The sequence below is a fragment of the Pipra filicauda genome, unplaced genomic scaffold, assembly GCF_003945595.2.
Source record: "Pipra filicauda isolate LSUMZ 115617 unplaced genomic scaffold, ASM394559v2 scaffold252_size1811890_pilon, whole genome shotgun sequence".
Lineage (NCBI taxonomy): Eukaryota > Metazoa > Chordata > Aves > Passeriformes > Pipridae > Pipra > Pipra filicauda.
Window position 1 is genome coordinate 384 of NW_024104368.1, and position 20,522 is coordinate 20,905.

Genomic DNA, 20,522 nt, shown 5'->3' on the forward strand with positions numbered 1-20,522 from the left:
ATCCAGGCTCCTGTTGCCCTGAGCTCTGGTCTAACACATATTGAAAGACAAAACCCTCTGCAGTTAAATTTATGCTTTTACCTCAGTCAATACTAGCAAGTTAAAAAGGCTGTATTCTTTATTATTCTTAATATTATTGAGACCTACACATACACTTAATTTTAAGCATGTTCTGTTGACTTATTTAAAGTGCTTAAAGCTAAGCAACCATCTATGTGCTGCCCTCTATATGAATGCTTTCTGTGTTAAGACCTACAAAAAGCTGACATAAAATAAATGTATATAGTTGGAGATGGAAGCAGAAAAAAGGATGGGAAAATAGTACATTGGCCATGACTCACAAGTGATTGAGTTAAAAATTCAGATAAATCAGAATAATCTAAATTTCTGGTTTGCATTGATATGGTGACACACTGATGTGTTGAGATGTGATCTCTGCATTTGGAAACTAAAGTATAATAACCCTAAAATAGCCCATAGAAAAGCTTCCTCGTCTTTCCAGCTGAATGTATATGGCTCTTATTGCTGCGACTTTCAAGACTGGATTGTCAACCACCTCTCTTGCAAGCACTTGAAAATCCTACCATGTTTTCACTTCAATTAATTTCAAAGTTGGTTTCCACAGAAGAGGAAAGCATTAGCTGTAAATACTAAAGCAGCTGAAATTAGCAAATGGTTTCAGAGACAAATAAGGTCTGCCTGGAAAGAAGCCTGAATCTCACCTTTCTCTGGCAAGTTATTTCTTCCTGGACAGGGACGGTTGCTGTTGAAAGGAATAGCTTTAATATTTTTCAGTGACTTCGACATTGTCAGAAAGATGAAGAAAGGAAAAAATGGCTGTAGGGTGTTAAAGTTACATTAAAGGACACCAGAAGCTTGGCTAGCTTGTAGAATTAATTAGCTGAATGCCAAGACTGTTATTTTATGTCTCAGGCAAAGGGTGTATTATTAAGAGAAGAGGTCTCTCTTAAGAATCCAGATAAGGAATGTCATCTTTAGGAAAGCTTATGAAAACAACAGTAACTGTAGCTATCCCTTGCTGAGCAGCCCCTGAGGTCCCACAAAGTCCTTGCAGCAGCAAGGTCTGTAAGTGCTGATGGCTACCTCTTCATAAAAGTACAATTGCTGACAAAAGGAAATTGCATCATTTAGCCTTTCTCCTTTATCAAAAAACGGGAAGTTCCACTGTAATAATGTCAATGGTAGCAGGATTAATTCTAGGAAGTTTGGCAACGTTTCTTTAAAAATAGGTCATTTAACAGAATAATGAAAAGGAGTTGAATGCTGACTGCCAACCTGACCTTGTCTTCCAGATTCAGACATGAGCAGTGTAAGGACCAGGCTCTATTCAGCCCTCCAGAGCAACCAAAAAAAAAGCAGCAAGACGGTGAAGAGAACAAACTAAAAAGCTACTAGGAAGCCTTGGATGCGCTAGTGCTATAAATCTTTTCCTGATAAAGTTTGATGCTCTCTCCACTCCTCTCCTTCCAGTAAGGTTCGCTCATGCTTGGGATGTTCAGGCTCTTAAGAGTACTGCTGATTTGAGTTTGTCATATGTAAAAAAATTGTTATTGTCCGTGAATATTGAAAATGTCACTTAAATTTTCCATGGTTAGATAACTGCCAAAAAGCCACATTCAGGAATGCCTATTACATAAATACATGCTGATCTTAGTGGCCACTGTTAGGCAAGAAATTACATATGCTATGGTAAGAAATGTAAGATGTTTTTCATAATCACTTAACCCATGAGTTGAAGAGATGTAGGATCAATAACTGATCTAGAGGGTGTTTGGCAAAGAAATGAATAAAGCATGGGTACATGCATATGGATCAAGGGAATATGATCCATTGATATCTATGACGATTAGAGATAAAAGTTATTTTATTAGGTCCCCTAGTCAACTGTTCTTTTTCCCCCCCTCAATCTCTTCCATATTGCAACAGAATTCTCACAGCTTGTCCTGTAGCTCTTTGAAATCCTGCTCCTATTTACCCCTAAATGATGGCAGAAGTGTTAAAATCTTCCCAGTTGAAAACCTGTACTTGACTTGACTCTCCGGGCACTGCAGAACCATTTCCTGTGATTGCAGCAGGGAGAGATAAAATTCCACTGTGGTGGGAATAAACAGAAATTAGATCAAAGATTTCCAGATAATTAAAGAGTTCCAAGCCAAAATATCTTTTGCTGCTTGGATCTACTTTTTTCTTCTTTTTTCTGCAGGCAAACAGGGCATTGCTTCATACAGGAAGCCAAATTTGCCTATCAAAACCAACAATCCGAACTGAAAGCGTGACAAGGGCTGATGCGTATTTGCATACACTGCAATTCCCCACGCAAACCTGTACAACCCGGCAGGCAGAGGGCTCGGGAGGTGCCTCGCTGGCTGGCCGTGGGCACGCTTCCTCCGCGGACACATGCAAGACCAACACAGGTGGACGGAATTGGTGGAATTGGGATGTGAGGTTCTAGCTCCTCTGCCGTGAAGCAGCTCAAGCTCGTAGTTTTGGTTGAGGAGCTGGAGAGAAGCGGTTGGTGGAGGCGGCAACGCAGAGCGAGCCCGGGGCTCTGGCGGGATTGCCGAGCCCTCCTGGGGGGCTGCCGAGGGCCCCCTGCCCAGCCCCTGCTGCAGGACAGGAGTCGGCAGCTCCCGGGTTATAAAAGCCAGGCGAGGCCTGGGGTGGGGCTGGCGTCAGTGGGAAATGTCTCCCTGGAAGCAGGTACGTGTCCGCGCCCTCCGCGTTTGGGAGGGCTCGGGCGGGGTGGGGGCTCTGAGCGCGGCCGGGGTGTGCTGCGGTCCCCTCCCCGGGGACCGGGGGCTGCCCGCGGGAGCTGCTCCGCTCTCCCTGCGGCCGCGAGGGGAGCCCGGCGCCGCAGCCCCGGCGCTCCCCGCCTCCCCGAGCCGGCCGGGAGCCGCAGCTCCCCGGGCGGCGGCGGAGCCTGGCCGGGGCCGGGCTGCCCGAGCCTCTTGTCGTACTGGGCACGAACCGCCTCCCTCCTGCCCCCGCGGCGGGAAGGGCCGCTCAAGTGCAGCCCTCCTCGCTCCCGCCCTCCTGCCGCCGCCGCCGCCGCCGCACACCCCGAGGAAGGGCTTGTTTTCCTGCCCGGATGATGGATTTCTCCGCAAGGTCATCCCTGTCCGCGGCGGCGGTGCGCCCGCGGCTCCCCAGACGCCGCCGCGGAGGTAAGGGGTGGAGGGATCGTGAGCACTTACACACACACGCGCACCAGCGAGTGTATTCGGCACCGGAGAGGATCGGGGTGGGTGCGTGGGCAGGTGCCCGGGGCGAAGCGGGGGGACTGCCCCGCCCTGCCCGCCGCGGGGTGCCGGGCGGACCGAGCTGTGCCCGGGCAGCGCATCCCGAGGGGCCGAGTCATGCCCCGCTCCCCAGCGGGTGAGGGACGGCCGGGCCGGGCCAACGCCGAGGGCGTCTCTTTTTGCCTCTGCTCACTTATACTGGCGCTTGGAAGCGGCTTTGATTCCCGCGTGGTCTGGGAGCGCGGAAAACTTAAGGAAAAAAAAATAAAAAGGAAGGAAAAATGATCAGGTGCCCCCCACCACCGCCGGGACGGGCCGGAGGGATGCGCGGCGCGGTCGCCACGGCAACGTGCCCGTGGTGTCGCAGCGCGGAAGGTGCCCCAGAGGCAAACCCAGTCCCCCGCCTTCGGCCGCCCGGGCGAGGGGGCGTCCCCGGGGCCCTCCCCGGGGCGAGGTCGGGTGGACGCAGCGGTGCGGGGGTGCCGATGTGCCCCCGGGCGGGGGTCTGCGTGGCCCAGGGCTCCCCAGGGGGCTCTGGGGGCGCCGGGCCGGGAGGGGGAGGATGGTCCGAGCTGGGATGTCGCGGTCAAGTAGCATCGCACCGTGAGCTCTGGCCGGGTGATGCCCCCCGTGTGAGAGCCTCGCCGCCCCTCTGGATCAGGGCCTTGTGGCTGGGAAAGGATCCTTCATGGGCCTTTTCTTTATCCTGCTGAAGTTGGTGACAAAACTACTGACGGTCTTGCCAGCTCCTGGTCTGTCTTGTGGTGTTCTCGTTCAGCCTGTGTTTTGTGCCCTATACAGGCCGTGGCTTTGTTAGTGCTTTATTCCATCATTCTCCTTTTTTGCTCAAGATAACAATGCTGGTGGTGGATTTATTAGACTCATAAGGAATTATTATGATCCTGTAGTCTAACCTCTTCTATAATATAAAGCACTATAAGGGCTATTCCCCAGTGATTCCAAGGTCTGGCCCACCAGCCTCTTTAAACAGTTTTGATTGAATGACTTCCAACGATTGGAGTTGACTACATTCCTGGATAATTGGCTCCAGTTGTTAATCTCTTTGTTAAATGGTTACATTTCTTTTCTACTTTGAACTTTTCTGGCTTCATCTTCCAGCTACTGGATCTTGTCTTGTCTGTCAGATTAAATAGCTATCTAGTTTCAGATCATCTCTGTCTGCTCAAGTGTTTAAGGGCAGTAATTAAATAGCTACTTAATGTTGTCTCTGAGATAAATAGACCTGACTCCTTTGGTCTCTCCCTGGAATGCAGATGCTCCCCAGGAGAAATGTCTGGGCTGGTCTTCTCTGAGCCCCCACCACTGTCCTTGTTGGCCACCGAGTGCTGCACTGTGGATTCCAGAAAGGCTCTTGTTAATGTCACGTGTGGAGATAATAACCTCGTGCTCAGTATTCCCCTGTCTATTCACCCAACGGTACAAACTTTCCTTTCCCACGACTACATGGTGGGAACTGCTGTTCCGTTAGTTACAGGCAGTGATCCTTGCATTTCCTTCTGAGCCAGGGTTTTCTCAGAAGCTGGTTGTCTGTCCTGTAAGGGGCATTTAGATTAAATCTTCCTACATGTATAACTTTGGATCTGCCTATGTTAAAGAGATTTTTCCCTCTTCCTGTCACTTCAGTTCTAGGGAATCTGCAGCTCGGGAATCACAAGAGACCTCTGGTGTCCTCTAGAAGTCAAAGGAATTTCTTTTCTTGGGACCTCCATCCTAAAAAGTCTGTCTTCTTCTTGGTAGTGCTATAGGTGACCCTAAAGTTATTTGAAATTTACTGGAGGAGAAGTTATACCTAGTAATATACAAACTGCAAACTGAAAGTGCCCACTACAGTGACTTATTTTTGTAACTGCTTTTGTTCAGCTGTGCCTCCAAGTGTTGGTGGGAGAGAAAGAGAATTGCTTTCCTGTCTTGGAGAGCTGTAAATACCACTACTGGGTATAATGTCTAGGCTAACACATACAGTTTCATTATGTTGCAAGTCTTGAGCTTGAATGTTGTGAGTTTTACTTGGTCTGAAGCATGCTTAAGCCTGGATTTATAGCTCTCTCTAGAAAGAACAGTATCTGAAAGTACAGGCCAGACGTAGGTGGTTTTGACAGGATATTGTCAGTTGTTCCAGTAGCGTGTAGCATCTCCATGAAAGGATGAGATTGAGTAGTCTGAAAGCACCTGCTGTGGGAGATAATATAAAATAAAGTTCTTTGAAATGGACTCTTTGGGTTGGGACTTTTTTTTGTTTCTGGGGATGGTGTGTTAGTAACTACCTTGATTTTACCCTGTCTACAAGCTTAGTGCACAGTGAGGGAGGGCAATGTAAGGTCCAAAAGTTAAAGACCTGTACATGCAGACCATCCCATGCAGTAAGTGACATGATGATGCTTATAAGTAAGGTTGGTTTGCATGAATTAAGGTACCAGGTTTCAGCCTTTAGAATGATCTAATTGTCTTCAAAGTGCTAGAATTCAGGAAAGTATATTCTGATTGTGTAATGACTTAAATGTCAGGACAATGAGGATTCTTGAATTTCATGAAGATTTTTTCATTACAAATCCCTGAAAATGTCTCTTTAGAAGATTTCCCTAAGTATAAATAGTGGTAGACTCTTAAAAGGTCTGAAAAGTCATTACAGAGCTCAGATATCACATCTGATTGAATAAAGTACCACTGAGCTCTAGAATTATGGTGCATTTTCTACAGGCTGGTGTCAGCATCTTAGGAATTGTTTATCAGTTGTTTATACAATTGTATATATGAAATTTTGAGATGTTATTACCTGAGAGGTATCTTTCCCCCACCCATTCAAACTCAGCTTCTGTGCCCCAAATTAGGGGATATCTGAGTTTTTTCAACATAGGCTTCCTCTTCTCAAGGTCACGCCTTGTCTTCAATTCCTTTCACAATCAGAAGAGCATTTGTATGTTTCTATAGGGTGGCTGGTCCCAAGAGTTATAAATTTCTAAGTTATGATGTCTGCCCAGGGTTAGCCCAGCATTAAGATTAGTGGCTGTTAATTCCTACAGGACCAGGACAGACAAACAGACAGAAGATAGTATTTTTGAGTCTCAGACTTGAAGTCTCTCCAGAAAGTGCTAGGTTAGAGTTAGACAGATTTCTTTAGCAAAATGTGTTGGCAGTAGTAAACCTTGTCAGATTTGGGTCCTGCAGCTGTTACTGCCACCTTTATTTTTAACAATATAAACTCTCTCTGTCAGACGCAGCCAGAGCTAAGGAGAACAACATCCTGCCTCCAGTTTGTGAAATCGTCACTGATGTGGGAGTACAAGCAAGCTGCTTCCAGTCTCACAGCTACAGAGCGACATTTCGTAACTCATGATTGCGCTTCTAGCAGCGCAGCACTTCTTAATTTATAACTCCCACATTAAAGGCAGAGTTGGGATATAGGCTAAATCTGATGCCTTTTTGGATTTAAGAGCAATCCTGGATTAAGAGCTGACATTATCTAAGGGTATGTAACGACTTCATAGCTGATAAAACTTTCATAACTTCTGCACAGTGTTATGAACTGGTTCTATTAGTGCAAAATTCTTTAAAATTAGTTGTGTTACTACTGGCAGTATTTTCATATTATTATGGCAGGTTAGCAATGTAACAAAAGCCTCCTATAGTTGTTTCTGTATTAACCTTGGATATGAATTGGGTGCCCTCATTGTAAGCCTCAGTCATACATGACAGGATGTCTAAACTGATCCCATATTTGGTCTTACACATGGGATCATTTAGGTAAACATAACCTTTTTGAGAGAACAAAAAAAGAAAGACTGGTAGTTTTACTGGGGGAAAACAATTTCTGGACATGTTCTGAATGAAATTAAATTACTGTCCAGTAGGAAAACCTTTTGAGAGCATATCTGAGTATAGTTAACTTTTGCAAATAGTAAAAATAGTAAAGGTCTACATATATCTCTTTTATTATATACATGGACTTTGAACTCGGTAACAGTTCTATAGAAACAAAGGCTGGTGCTGATCAAAATTTAATCACACATGATCAGTTACTTATTAACGTTGAGCAATTTGTCTCTTGGGAGTCCAGGGCTAAGAGTTTGCATTTGTAAACTGGCAGCAGATCCTAGAGGGTAGAGGTGTCAGCATGCTGCTGAGTAAGTAGGGAAAAATTGCAATGCCAACACTTGGAACTCCATGTGGGGTGTGGAGGAGAGAGGTGAAGGGAAAGGTGGGCACCAAATGACCAGAAATCAGCCTTAATACCATTTTGCCCCTATTTGTCCTCTGTCAGTGGACACATGTACATGAGGAAAGTAATTAAGTCGAGGGAAGAATGCCAGCAATCACAAATATTACAATGAGTTGTGGTAGGGTGCTGCAGGTGTGTCCACAGAGGGCAGATATTGAATTCTTTCCCCTGCCCCCCATTTCTGACTCCATGATCCTGTGTAACAAAACTTGGTGGCAGGTATGGAAGCTATTACGACAACCAATATCAACCAGACATCCAGGAAGGTACAGTTATATATTGAATGATCCAGGAAAAAGAGTGTATCTGTTATATCTGTGACTGTGTTAGCAACACCCATTACTTCTACTGTTTATTTTCCTGTATTTATTATACATTAGTAAAATGTTGTACTGCCAGTTGTGTTTGCTTTTTTCCTTGCCTGTTTTCCTCCATCTGACAGTAGTTTTCTTAGAACAAGAGAGAATTAATCAAGGGGGAGACAGACACCCCAGTGCTTTGTTAAACTATTAGTATCTGTGCTATCAGCATCTCTACGTAATATTAGTATCTGTATCTAACATAGGGGAGACCAGCTCTGAGCTGAGACAAAAAGCTTGTATCACTTGGCAAATGATAACAATTCATTTCCCAAGCTAAGTTATATCATTCGTGTCTAGCTTTGGATAAGAAATATTCTGCTGAGGGAGTGGAGAAAAAGTTTTTTAGAAGAGGATCATAAGAAGAATGTATTCTGAGATATTTATCATCTCTGCCTCAATGCAACCCTCACAGTCACTACTAAGGAAACAAACTCAACTATGATAAAATAGATATGAAGCGCATTGCTAGATAGGAATCTTCACTGTGGTCTGGTGACCTTCTGATCCAGGGAGCAGCAGTATTGCTATGTCTGAAATTATTCATATTGTCTATGGATTGATCAGAGTTACACAGGAATAACTTATGCCCTCTCATTTGTGTGCCTGTACATTAATGCCCACACAAATGGGGGGAAGAGCAGAGTTTCCTGAAGCATTGGTAGTCTGGCAAATTCCGACCAGAGCTAATAAAGCTATCTCAGTGCTTCAATCAGCTACAACTATGTATTTGTTCAACTAAAGCATAGATTAGGACTGAAGTAACTAGTGTAGGAAAGGTTGCTTGAAGATTGCCTGCAACCAGAAGTATTGTTACTGTTTGGAAAAAATATATACCAAACATAATCAGACTGTAGTGACGAAACGTTCAGGCAGATCTTACTATTTGCCCTCTTGACCTTTTTTTTTCTTCTAAATGGACAAGGTGTTTCTAAAAATTTGAGAAGTAATATTTGCTTGAATTCTCTCTGTGACATCTGTATCTTGAGATTCTGCTGTAGCTCAGTGGTGGTAATGAATATTGTCAGCTCTTCAAAATCATCATGCAATTATCACCAGTTGGCACTTTGTCCTGAAAAAGAGGATGGCTTTCTTTATGCCCATGTGGCTTTCTTCTTCTTTTTGAGAAAGTTGAACAAATATTGGCTATTGTGGTCGGCATCCCAGATTGCATTCTAGCTGTGAAAATCTCTTTCCCAGTGATGCTAATGTGCAAACAAACAAAAATCTTAGTTTTTTAGAATGGAATTCAAAAAAAGAAAAAAGGTAAAATGAAACAAGGAGCTGTGCAATTATTTTTACTGCTTTTCATGCAAAAACCCCAACAAATTCAAATAGAGGGCATGAATACTATGCTACATTATGACTAATCTTAAAAGTATACTGTAAAAAGCAATGGCTTATCTCAAGTGATGACAGTGAAGTCAGTGAAGAATTAATTCAGAAATTTTCCAGTGACTCCAGGACCCCTTTTTACATGCAAGACTATACCTGCTGCTCCATGCTGTAATCACTAGAAAGCTAAGAAAATCAATCAAGATGTTATCATGGAAACAGCAGGAATTTCCAACACAGGATAACAAAGGTTCTGATGTTTACCTTACATTTGATAAACAGGAGTCAATTCATTAACATTTATGTAGGAAAAAAAATTATGTGGTTAGGCATAAGTTTCAGATGGATGGGTTTTTCCTTTCCTGGGTGAAACAGAGAAGGAAAAGAACAGTAGACTGGTTACTAATCTGATTTTACATGGGTTTGGGAAGAGATGAGTGTTCCTGTTGGTAGCAGGTTAGAGCTGCTGTGTGGTTTCTCTGGTCAGGGAAAGATGATGTCTGGCAGCTTTGGGGTGAGCATAGTCCCTTAACTGAAAGCCAGCCTGACTGAAAAGGATTTTCTACTCACAGGCAGTCATTTTGTCATAGTAAAGAAACTGTAAAACATTTTGAAGTCCTGGAGTGGTGAAGGTGTGCTGCCAGTGAGATCTTAGTTCGCAAAGTAGCTTGTCTGCTCAGCGCTCAGGGAACAGTCCCTCCCCTTCCATAGAGCTCCAGGACTCTGACTGTGGAGTTTTGCCAAAGACAGGATCAAACAACAGAGTAAATCTGGAAAATTGGTATAATGGACTAGATAAGAAAACTTCTAGTGAAGAAGATGATATGGATAGGGCACTTGCATTTTAGCAAGCTCCCGTTTTCTTAGGCTGCTGGAGCTACAATTCAGAGCAGCTTTTAGGATGGCCTTTGGGCACAGAGAAATGAATTAGATATCACCAGGTCCCAACTTCATAAAGCAGAGAGATGTAAAAGTCCTATAAATCTTCCCAGCTCAGCTCTCCTAGAAGCAGTCTGGCTGTTGGAGTTAGCTAGTCCTTTGGCTAGAAAATGTTGAAGGATAATCACCCCTTAGTATTTAATAAACTAAAGAGTCACTTTCATTCATGTCCCTCTCCTTCCTCTGAAACATCAGTTTCATGAAAAACTTCATGCAGTTGAAAGATTAAGCTTGAGATGAATCATTAGGAAAATTATTAAATATAATAAGCTTGCTAGGCAGTGTGGTAAGAGGTAGAAGTAATGTGATAAAATACTTGTCAGAAAGATGATGCTCTTGAGAAGAGCTGTATGGAAACAAGATGACAGAATTATTCTACTCTGAAAGGCTGGTATTTCACAACTCTTTATAATACTGCAGCATACCACAACATCTCCATATTTATTAAAATATGTTAATCCTGCCCTTGAGGTTAATAATTTGGGAATATCTGTTAAAAGCCAGTAAAGAGGCTATGAAGGTTTGCATGAGTTCGAGAACCCGGATTTCTGCTCAAGCTAAACAGTAGCCTTACAAGATCTCCCATTTCAGTACTGTATAAAAATAACATAGTTTTCGTTCAGTCCATAGGGACAGGTATCCGAATTACAAATTCAGCTATGGTTTGACAATTCCTAGTTGCAGCACCAAAGGCATTTTCACAGAAAGGGCAAGTGGTATTTCAAGAGTCATCTCAAGTCCATGGTATGGCAGAATAAAGTGACTAGGCTTTCGGGTCCCTACCTGCTGTCTAGTTCTTCAAATAAACCTGTTCGTGCCATAAGCACAAGCATTAGTGGCTGCAAATGTGCTTTCACCTACCTCAGCCAAGAGCTGATTAGACTTGGAAGACCATACCAGCATGTGTTGACTTTGGGTCAGGACTGTGCAGAATTTGTGCTGTTTATCTCATGCCTGAGAACATAGGGTTTATCAGCTAAATTCAGCCTGTAGTTTTGGCCATGCGCTAATTGTGCAAAAAATGCATAAGGATGCATTGCAGACTATGACTGAGGAATAAAAGCTGTTCATTCATTTTGGAACTTTCAAGTCAAGCAAGCTCCATCAGGAGATGCAGACAAAAGTTTTAACAAATGGGTATTACAAAAGGATTAGCTTCATTAATTTAGTTGCTTGTGCTTTTGGCACTCGGGAATTAATCCAGCCTTTATTGATTGTTTGAGTCTCAATTAGCTTGATGGAAGGGGAAGGGACAAGCAGCTTCCTCCTGCATTTGGCAAGCACAGAAACTAACAGAGATAGTCTTGCCTTTGGTGAAAAGAGGGGTCTTTAACTCCTGTCTGGGTTCAGTGTTCACATCAACTTAAAGGGAACAATCCAAACCTCAAGTCATGGGGCGACAGTGCAGTAAATATCCTGTAAGGCCTGGGAGCCTTCCCTCAGAAATACTCATCTATTAAAATGTCTGTTTGAGAATTGCTTGCAGCTGGACCATGCTTGGCCATTATCAGAGAGACATGTGCAGATGATATTGGGAAATAGGAGAACGGTATTTATCCAGTTCAAAGGATGCTCTTAATATGAAGGGCCTCAGGGGAATATTGCTTGGAAAACATATTTTCATAATAAAATGACCTATTTTAGAATTACAGTTTTCCATGCTGGAGGGGACAGGAAGGTGGGAGGAGGCTTGCCAAAGAAATGGATAATAAGCACACTCACACTTGCTCTGAATGAGAAGATGCATGGACTGTTATATTTATATATATATATATATATATATAAAATATATTAATAAGATAGCACCCTGTTTTGTTTTGGGGTTTTTTTGGGTTTTGTTTCTTTGTTTTTTGGGGTGTTTTTTGTGTGGGTTTTTTGTTTTGTTGTTTAATTTTGTGGGGGGTTTTGTGTGTTATTTTTCTTTGGTTTTTTTTGTTTGTTTGTGGGGTTTTTTTTGTTTTGGGGTTTTTTTGGGGGTTTTTTTGGGGTTTTTTTAGCTAGATTACTGCATGCAGGCTATTTGTATGTGTCTGCTGTATCCAGATTGGCATGCCTGCAGGAATGTGAGCAAAGCTTCCTATTAGCAGCCAACTCAAACATGCGGATGACAAGGAGAAAACCCACAAAATGTCTGAGCCACTCCTTGAAAAGCTTTAGGAGAAGAAAAGTGAAGTAAAAGGACAACAAAACTAATAATAGTTTCAAGTATCTACCAAGAAAACAAGCTTCAATTACATTACATTTCTAATACTATGATCCCTAGTAATGAGCTCCATAAAAGAAGTGTTATTTGCTGTTACTCATCGCTTCCATCTGTATGGATGCTCCAACACAACCCATGTGGTGTTGTTCCTCCATGAGCAGAGCCTGCCTTCTGGTGACTAATGAATCCCACCTACTCAGCCTCAGTTTGTCTCATATTTGTCTGTTGAAACTTTTCTTCTTTTTCAGTGTGATTTATAATCTCAATTTCAGCAATCAAATGAGTCTTTAATGACCACAAGTTCAACTAGTTGGCAATCAAAGCCACACCTGTTATTCTAAAAATCACATCGGAGTCTGTAGCTAACATGCTGCTCAGAAAAAGAAACTTAATTAGATAGGTGAAATTTGACCTTGAAGTTAAAGGCTGTAATTCCTTTGATGCAAACCCCATTAATGGACCCGCTGTAGTTCATCTGAGGTATAAATTTGGCCTTTTACCAGAGGTATATAACCAGAGTTATTAAATTAATATGAAACTGTTCCAAACACCATAGTTGCCATTCTGACAGGAAGCCAAACAACATCATCCTTTCAGTCATCCTATCTTAGCTGATTCACAGTGAATGTAGGGCAGATGAGGTAAAAATGAATGGACATAATATTCAGCTGTGATACTTCAGCCAGCCAGTGACGTGCACTTTGAAATCCTTGTCCTCTACAGTCTTTAGTGATGGTCCTGAAATACTACTGGCTTGAACAGTGAACAGAGCAATGGTGCACCCTAAACAGCAGATGATGATAATGAACTCTCAAGAGTAAAAAGTTTAATTGTACCAGGACTCCTGCAAATCTGGAACCCATATCCAGTGTGCTGGATGCAGTGTGCTGAGCAGAAGGTTCCAAACCCAAAGTTTCCTATGCAATGGTTTGTTGCAGTAGCTTTCTATCATTGAACTTAAGAAAGACCATAGTGGTAGGAAATTTGCAGAGAAAAAGACACTGAGCAGGTCTTGTGACACACCTTCTGAGTTCTGTGTCTGGTTTCAGAAAGGACTGTTCTGATTGCTTCCTGCAGTTTTCCTGATGCTTCTTTGAACCTTTTTCTGGCTGGGTTAATGGTTCAGCATCTCATATCTTGAATGGAAACATGTGTGTAAAAGTGCCTGTTTTGTAGCAGACCATATGATGGCTCTCACTAAGCTTTTGCACCATGGAGTTAAAGACACGATTAGAAGTGGTTTGGGTTAGACCCATTAGCTTAGTTTTGGAGAGTATTTTGAAGAAGAAATGCATGTGACAATATATATTCCCCCTTGAATTAATGCAGTATTTTTCCATCTCTCCCCTCTTGAAGGCTTTGTGTGTTGCCTGTGAAATTTCATCCATGGGCTCTTGAGCTGACCTCTGTGACCAGAATTTAGCTGGGATAAATCTCTTGTAGTCACCTGGTCCTGATTTTAACTGCTTCACTCTTGACTGTTGAAATGGTTAATTGGTTATATACACTTCCTGACTAATTCTGCCTGTCTTGAGAGGGTTTCCTGTTTCTGACTGAAAAGGGGGCAGGCTTTATGCACGTGCACATTTGTTTTTAGTTAAGTCTATTTAGTCTATTTGTTTTCCTTTCTTTTTTTTCCTTTTATTTACTAATACACAGAAAAATACTTTCTGTATGATCACAGAGCAGCTTTCCGCATAGTGTTTGGTCAAGCATTAAAAGAAAGAGACCTAATAGATTACAAAAAAAAAATGAGGAAAAATACTCTTCAGAGGCTTAGAAAGACAGAACAATGCTCGCAATGTTCAAGTTGAGCATGCAACATGAGGTAGCAAGATATAGGAACATGGTCAACACCACAAATATTTAAGCAGTGTTAAAACTGTCTTTCAAAAATGATGCTATACCATGGTACAAAAGATTATTTTAAAACATCTATTTATGAACAGTTTCCTGGCCTTGAGCTATATGAAGCTGTGAAATGGTCTGGCAAGGAGCACACAGTAAGAGGCAGATGGGGAATCAGTGCTGGAGGAGCATTCAAGCCTAGGTCCAGGAGGCAGAGGGCCAAAAATTTCTCTATCACAAGAACCAACCAACTTACTTTCTCCTACACATCCTCATTTGTTTTCTGAAAGAGCAGGTCTCCCCTTCACCCTTTATCTTCTCCTGCCTTCTTACCTGGACAGAATTCAATCAACAGTTGTAGAGATCTGTCAGCCTCATAAATGGAATGAAGTTACTGAGTTCACATGGGAGAAGGTTGGTGTCCCCAAGGTCAGCATTAACACTCTAGTTTTTTGGGAGAAACTGAGGCATGCTAACCTTGAAATTCAACAACTGAGCCATTTCACGTAGTTGCTGTCCAGAGAGAAGGCCAGCTGGCTAATGAATTTCCAGATGTTGCAGTTTTTCCCTTAAAATAAAAGCCCCCACACATGAGGGGAGAAAATGTGTTTTCTATCCTCCTGGGCAAGGAAAAGGATGAGAGTTTTGAAGTGGTAATAGGGGATTTTCCAGCCCATCTGCAGTACTAACCAGACATCTGTCTCTCTCAAACCACCTCCCATGGCAGTCTGCATTTGCAAAAATGTTTTTCTCCTGCTGACTTTGAGTAGAACAAACCCAACAGTTTCCCTGTGGCTGCCCACACCTGTGGTTTAGGGTTGTTAATAAATAGATTAGGGAGCGGAGTGAAGAGAGCTGAGAGAATGAAAATCAGGTTATGGTAATTACCTGGACTGTGCTGACCAGCAGCTGAGCAGGGATGAAGGTGCAGGCTTGTCACCTTACTGACAGCCAAGTTGCTTGGAGTGTGGCCTGGGCATTTGATCATATGGTTATACAATGAATACTTGATAAATTGCTCTTACTGTCATAGCTCTGTAGCCTGGACTTACTTGGTCCTCTGGTGCAATCTGCCTCTGTCCACATACTTCTTCCAGTTTTTCTTGGTTGCCTCTGAGTCCCCTTGCTTAAGCACTCAGGCTACAGGTTTATAGGAAAGGTCTTTCAGAACAAGTTGCAAGACTTGCTCTCTACAAGAGAAGCAACTCATCTGTAAGAAGAAGAAAAGACAATTGAGTAGAGTTGCTTGCTCAGTATCTCATTGACTGCTGCCCTGTTTAGATGGTTTAGACTTCTCGCTTGTCTTACGTTCATATCCCATCTGATCCCATGCCCTGCCTGAGCTTTCTGAAGAGCAAGAGCATTAACAGAGCCCTTTCCAAAAGTGCTTATCTCCTTGTATGAACACTTGTGGATCTGCAGTGTTTGCAGGTACTTTTCTTGGGTGGATGGCCTTCCTAGTCTCTAACATCCTTTGCTTATTCAGCTTTAAGGTGGTGGCTTTGTGGGTTTTGGGTTTTTTCTTTGCAAATGCTAGCAGCAGCATATTCTTTGCACTTGTTTGGTTTTCTGGATTTTGCTTTAACAGAGGTACCAGTCTGCTTTCCCTCTTCATAGATTCAGGACTTGCTATATGGCAGTCTAGCAAAGGGAAACACCCATTTGAGTATTTTTCTAGTGTTGTTGCAGAGCTGGATTGCTAAAGCCAGATTCCAGTGCTCATGATTACACAGGTTTTAGTAGTAGATGATGAGATGTAGGAGATGGGTGTTCTGTAGTTAAATCATTGGCATTAGACACTGACTGTTGCACAGTTTTCTCTGTGATCTTCAGCTGTGTTAGCTTCTAAGGAAGAGGCAGAAAATGTACCGGTTCCTACCTCTGTTCACTATCTTGCCTACTTAAGCGATGAATGTTTAGTATCTCTATGCTTACATGTGGCATCCAACAAAACAGCAGAGTATGTCAGAGCCTTCTGGCGTTTCTTGGATAAGAACAGGAATAAAAGAAATTGTGTTTTCAAAAATATTGAACAACTTTTGAATTCTACTGGCTTTACTGGTATTTCTGATTATTCAGCACTTCTGAGCATCAGACTTCTTTGATTTCAGTGCCTGGCTTTAATCACCCAGATTAGGCTAGATGACTATCTTTATGTTAGCATATATCAAAGTGTATATGTATGTGTATGTCTGCCTGCAATCATGTAAGTATGCATACTTTGTGATAATATAAATTGTATCCATAAATAGGATGTCAATAAAAATAAATTGTGGTAGGAAGCCTCTGTGCATTCACAGCTGTCAGATGACTGGTTGAAGTATCTAGTACTTATCTTCAAGAAGGTCTTGTGTGAAAATAAACCATCTTGTCTGGATTTTCATGCTGGCTCCAAGGTTGCATGTGTTTTCTTGCTCTTTCAAGTATGCCTCTGTGCATGAGGCATTGATGTTCAATGCGAGTCCAGTAATTAAACGCTAAGCTGTGAATGATCCTTTTTCACACCCTGCCAGCTTCCACTCCAGCTGACTTAGAAAGAAGGACAAAGCTGTCACACAGCCCTGCTTGCTCACAGCTGTCCTCTAGCAAGGTATAACCTGACCTCAGCTCACTTCTAAGATTTGCAGATTAAATATACTTGCAGCTCAAGCAAGGGCAGCTAAAACTGCTCCAAAGAGGAGTAAAGAGTGTAGCCTGATGGGAGGTGCTGGGCTTTTGGTGATAAACTCAGTGATTCCTTGGGGCTGCCGAATCTCTTTCTGAATGCTTGAGGGCATGTTTTGCTTGCTGTGTGTAGCTTGAGAAGCGGGAAGGTGAGCTGGAGGGATAGCTGCCATGGTGAGTGCCAGTCACGCTGCCTGTGGGGATGTCTGGTTTGGGCTTGGCCAGGTGGTCGAGGCAGCCAGCTTCAGTAGAGCTGAGACTGTTAAACTCAGATGTGATAGATCTTGTTTGAGCTGTCATTTTAATTAATGCTAATTATAGTCATTAACCAATTTGGCAATCATCCTGAAGGACAGTAGTTCAAGTCAATGTTTTTTACCACTGCCTCCATCACAGTGTGCTTCAGTTGCTTCAGTCACCTGATAAATGTAAATGTAAATATGCCTGTCTTTAATGTAGAAGAAATGAGGAGAAGAGGTATGCTCAGCAATAGGGTCAGTGTAAATCTTAAACTCTAGCTCCCTTTGACAGGAGTGAGAATGTCACATTAGCCTGATATAAGCCATCATGACCTTGCAGAGTTCCAGGGTACAGACCAGAGTGTACATCTGGCATGGATAAGGCAGAGGTCCAGGGTATGCATATAGCTGTGCCATGCTACAACAGGCAAAGCTTTGGCTTATGACACCTCCAGTAAGTGACTCCCAATACTATTATTAGCTTTGAGAGGGTTTACAGAACAAGACATGCTGTGTCTCTGTTTCCAGCATGTTTTATTGAACTAGTCTCCAGATTTTGCATTGCTATATCTTAAATATTGTCTGTCTTGGGGGAGTGTTTCTGGGTTTGGTTTGGTTCTGACACAGATGGGACTTCCCAGGTCTCAGATGCTAAATAAGGATTTGTTTTAAGAGCACTGAGATTTTTAAGAATTCAGAAGCAGAGAATGTAATTATCCTTAAGCCTGTGAAAATCATATTTAAAGCATAGTGTAAAATGCTGCAGACAGTTGGGTACCTTAGCCCCCCCTTGTTGGGGCTGGAAGGATAGAAGCACATTGAATCTATGGATAAAAATGCAGGTTTTGAATAAGCCATTGTTAGGAAACAATTCTAACAGAAGTGAGGATGGTTCCTGCGATTGTTAGTGTTGAGTGATTTTTATACGCCTGGGCTGCCTGCAAGGGCAACTCTAAAAAGCCATTGCTATCAGACACCTGTGGGATAGACTGCAAATAATGAATTGTTCCTAAAATAAGCCGTCATACAGCACAGCTGTTGGTGTTTTTCTTTGCCACAGGAAAGTGGAGGTGTCGAGAGAGTGACTTGGTGACTGAGTTGGCTTCTTCACCCCGAGGAAGCACTGCAGTCTCTCTGTTCAAGCACATGTAAGTGATGGATGGAGAAGACTTAAGAGGCTCTCTTTATCCTGAGGAGCTCTCTGGCTGTATAGCGAATTTCAGGACTCCAAGTTAGGGATGTAAAGTTTGAGGGGTTGATTTTTACCACCGCTGAGTTGGTGTCACTGCCAGCACCTCCTTTTACTTAAGCCGAGAGCCAGAATAGCAGGTTGCTCTCAATTTTACTTGGTCAGATCTGCCACAGTGGCAGTCACTGTCATATAGAAGATTTCTCAGATGTGTCTTTCAACACCTTCTGTGAGCACTGGGTGGAGACCAAAGAAGACATGCTGTGGTTTATAGGTGTAATATTTTACAAAAATGTTCATATCTAGCACTGACCTTCATTAGAGCCAGGTGGCTAGAAGCCCTCACATGCCTACAGTGCTTTGTACACCATCAGGCTGTTCCATCATTTCTGAATATAAAGAACAATGGTGTCACTGATTATCTGCAGTACATGATGTGTTGATTTTCCTGGCTTTGCAAGGTGCCATTTAGGGTGTGTCATCCTATCCCTGCTCAGTTAGCACATCCCACTTTCCTCATGTCCCACATGCAGTACTTCATCAGTCAAAAAAATTAATGAATGAGGCACTGATCTCTGGTTTCGTCCAATTCCAGCAGGGTCAATATTCAACCAAATAAAGTGTATAGCCTCAAGTAAAAAAAAAAAGAAGAGGCTGAGACTGAGGTGGCAGTTTTCCATGTAATGGTCTCACTGAAGTCATACTGAAAGCTTGAGTGGCTGAGGTGAGCAGGTTAGAGGCCTTAGCTGATCATACAGGTTTGAGTCATTGCCCTCAAAAGAGCATTTACCAGCATTGTAAAGATACCATAGAATTGCTCCGATTTTTATCCCTGAACAGCGAAGGCCTCCAACCTGCAGCCATTTGGTTTCCTGCAGAGCCTCAATACATCAGACAGAAAGTGGCCCAGCACATGGTGCTTCCTCTCGTGTTTTTTTGAGAAGGTGTTTAGCAGGAGGCGGTTTACTAAGGAGATTATTTTGTTCTTTTTGCTGCTCTTATGTCAATGACAGACAACAGCAGAGCAAAGTGACAACGTGAAAAAGCAGGAAGCAACTGCTGAGGTGGCAGCAGGAAGAAGGCAAGATATTTTTAACTGTTGGGGTTTTTTTTTCAAAAAAAAAAAAAAAAAAAGCCACAGTTTCAGCTGCCAGCCTTTATTCACATTAGTTGTGTTTTCTGATAGCCAGGAGACAAGAGCAGACGTGGTGAGATCATCATCATGCCTTTCTTAGGTTAATCACACAGTACGGCAAATTTCTGTTACAGTAATGACTGGTTAGGCACTACATCCTTCTTCCCTAATTACATGCCATTTGGAGTAGTTCTTTTCCGTTAGGATAACGCCTGTAAATGACAATGGATATGTCCTTTGCCAGGTGCCTGTTATGTAAAGATCTCTTCCCTTCTCTAATACTAAGCCCAGCATCTTCATTAAAATGATATATGAGGAGAACTTAATTTTGTCAGACAGCACATGAGAGTTAAACATTATCATTGGGTTTTACTTTATGCAAAAGACATTGATCCTGCTATCAGCTCTTCAAAGGCAAAACTTCCTCACTTGCAAGGTTGGTTTTAAAACAAGAAGTACTGCTACAATACATTTCTTTGGGCACTGATAATATGATTATTCAGCAGCAAATCAGGCCTAATTATCTAGGCTAGCAGCACCTCTGCTGGGGATGCTTCAGCCATGAGATGAGTATTTGTATTCAGTGCACTGGGGGAATGCTCTTAAGGAGGTCATAATGAAATTCAGGAACCTTCCTTTTGAGGATCTGAAAACATGTTAGAAGTATATAACATCCTTTGTCCCTGGAGCCATCCTTTCCGAGACACACCTACTCAGCAGTAATTACATTCTCCTGACCACAGAAATGTGATTTTGGCCTTGGTCCAGCTTACAAGAGATGGATGTCCACGTAAACCTTATCATCCTGGTTGTTGCTAGTTATCCGAGAGTCATAGCAGAAAAAGCAAGAAGTGCATGGGCACTAAGCCAGCATTATGCTTTCATCCCTAAAGATGATCACTCTGCTTTATAATGAAGTCACGTTGGCATTGCTGTTTAGGAAAAAGGTGTGTATTGTTGGTTACTGTTAAACTGCTCTCACAAAAAACAGGGCTTTTGTTTGTCAGCTGTCAACATTCAAAAGCCTTCAGCTGCATGAAATGCGTTAATGAGGGGTTAGATTTCACCATACTTTTATCAGACAGGAGAAGATAGCAGGATAGATAAGGAGTGA

General features: G+C 42.7%; 1 protein-coding gene across 2 annotated transcripts in view; it reads left to right on the plus strand.

Annotated features, from left to right (window-relative positions):
• Window positions 1-2,286: 2,286 nt before the first annotated feature.
• GPRIN3 (GPRIN family member 3) overlaps window positions 2,287-20,522 on the plus strand; it is a 35,840-nt gene continuing 17,604 nt past the window's right edge. The window contains exon 1 of one of the 2 annotated variants that reach the window (XM_027731751.2): window positions 2,287-2,721. The gene's annotated coding sequence lies outside the window, so the exon portion shown is untranslated. Of the gene's footprint in view, window positions 2,722-2,888; window positions 3,186-20,522 lie in introns of those variants that run through there. The other variant, XM_027731750.2, reaches the window with a different exon arrangement.